We start from the raw sequence: 2,158 nt of genomic DNA, 5'->3' as shown, positions 1-2,158 counted from the left end.
TTTCTTATAAATTACCCAGTTCCAGGTATTTTGTTATAAGCAACAGAAGTGGACTAAGACAGTTGCCTGACTTACAAAGCTAGATCATAAACACATGGAGAGGCCACCTACAAGTGTTCTGGCCAGCAGCCATCATCAAATGACAGACATGTGAGGAAAGACATTTCACCCCCCAGTGTCGAGTCACCCCCAGCCATCATGTCTTCTCAGCCATTGTACCAAACATCATGGACCAGAGTCCATGAGCATAAAACAGTGGTTATTTTTTTGAGGTACTGAGAGGACAAGATGGTGGTGGCTGCGGCGGCTGGCGCTGAGTAGCTGAGGTGGAAAAGGCGGCCATTGGGCCTTAGGCAGCTGGGAAACTTGTGGACCTTCCTCTTGCTGTCTCTTAAGGGAGGACCTCTACTGGTGGCCTGTCGTGGGGGCTGACCGCCACTTTGCCCCCGGCAGGAGAGGCTGCTTCGTTTACAGCAGGCAACAGCTTTGAATGTGGAGCAAGAAAAGAACTGTTTCTTAGCTGCAAAAGCGAGTTTCTAAACAGGGAACATGGTGCCGGGGCCGCTGTAAATGCTGCCAGGATCCCGGAGGCCAGGGCCGCACTGAAGGCAGCCAGCTGCCCTATTCAGGATTCGAGGTTTCGGGCCGGCATAAAAGAAGATTCCTGGGAGTGCCCAAGCCACACCACAGGACCGAGTAAGCAGCCCAAGGCGGTGGTGGCTGAGGACGGGGACAGCGACGACGCAGAGGTGGAGAGGGAGCCACCCAGCCTGGCCCAGCCCCGTGAGTGACCCGCGGCCCAGCCCTGCTCACGGGGTGGACGCCCACCCGGCTTCCGCCTTCCCCACTGGGCCACTCACTGGCCCTGGGGCTGCCTCCATTTACTTGGGTCATGACGGCTCTGGCCCGGCTCGCCCAGGCCTGTCCTCTTCGCCTGGCACGGCTCCTCACTGAGCCTTCCCACTTGCTTGCCCCAGTGCGGGGCTTCCCGGGGCCTGCAGGCAGCCTCCCCTCCCACTCCCTCTGCGGTTCTCTGGCAGAGCTGGTGGCGTGGGGCATCCCCAGCCAGCATCGGGAGGGCAGGGAAGTGCGGGCCGGGCTGACTGTCACTCCACCACACCCTAGGCTCAGGCCCCCGGTAAACTTCCTGTTACCAGGAGGCAGATACCATCTCTGCGGCCACCAGTTCGGAAAAACGCCTAACCAATTTCTGGATAGGAATAGAGTGGTCATAGCGTTCCTGAGTTCGCTTGAAACTGCCGGAGAGCTGTCTGTGGGTGGGCACTGGAGTCGGTCCGTGCCAGGGGGATTCAAAGCTGAACCGTGTGCTGTGGGCTCCTCCCCCGAGGAGCTCACGCTCTGGTGTGAGAGATAAGACAAGTACACAATAACCTCGATACCAGGAGGAAGTTGATAAGTCCCAAGAAAGATCTACACATTGCTACAAAGGCACCCAGAGCAACCGGGGTCATCTGCGCCTAGCAGAAACCTGAAAGACTTCCTGGGTGAGGCGGTGCCGAGCAGGGACCTGAAGGCCTGACCGATAGACGAGGGTTGCAGAAGACACATCCCAGCCCAGCCTAGTGTGCACAGAGCGGGGAGACGTCCAGCTAGGGAGGCGGAGACTTGACAGAAAACACACACCTTGCGGGGCCGCCACTGCGAGATCCAGCAGCCCAGCCTAGTGTGCACAGACTGGGGAGACGTCCGGCAAGGGAGGCGGAGACTCGACAGAAACCACACACCCTGCGGTACCACCTCGTGATCCAGCAGCCCAGCAGAGTCCAAGCTGACCAGAGAGGTGGCTCCCCAGAAAGGCCCAAGACCCGAGGCAACCGCACATACACAAGGCACTAGAGGCCAACTGAGCAGTCATGGAGGTAGCCATACCAAATTGGCAACCACAGCATCATCTTAGTTAGTCAATAGTTTCAAACCAGTGGACTGTGAAACCCCCTACCACGATGAATAAACATCAAAAAAAAGATACCAGAAATACAAAACATCAAGAAAGTACACCACCCAAAGATAATAAATCTCAAAGTCTAGATCCTATAGAGCAAGAAGCCTTTGAAAAGACTGACAAGGAATTTTGAGTGATAATTCTAAGGAAACTGAATGAGATACAAGAAAACTCAGCTAGACATCATGATGAAAC

The sequence above is a fragment of the Galeopterus variegatus genome, unplaced genomic scaffold (assembly GCF_000696425.1).
Source record: "Galeopterus variegatus unplaced genomic scaffold, G_variegatus-3.0.2 Scaffold669, whole genome shotgun sequence".
In the NCBI taxonomy this organism is placed as follows: domain Eukaryota; kingdom Metazoa; phylum Chordata; class Mammalia; order Dermoptera; family Cynocephalidae; genus Galeopterus; species Galeopterus variegatus.
This window is presented reverse-complemented; position numbering follows the sequence as displayed.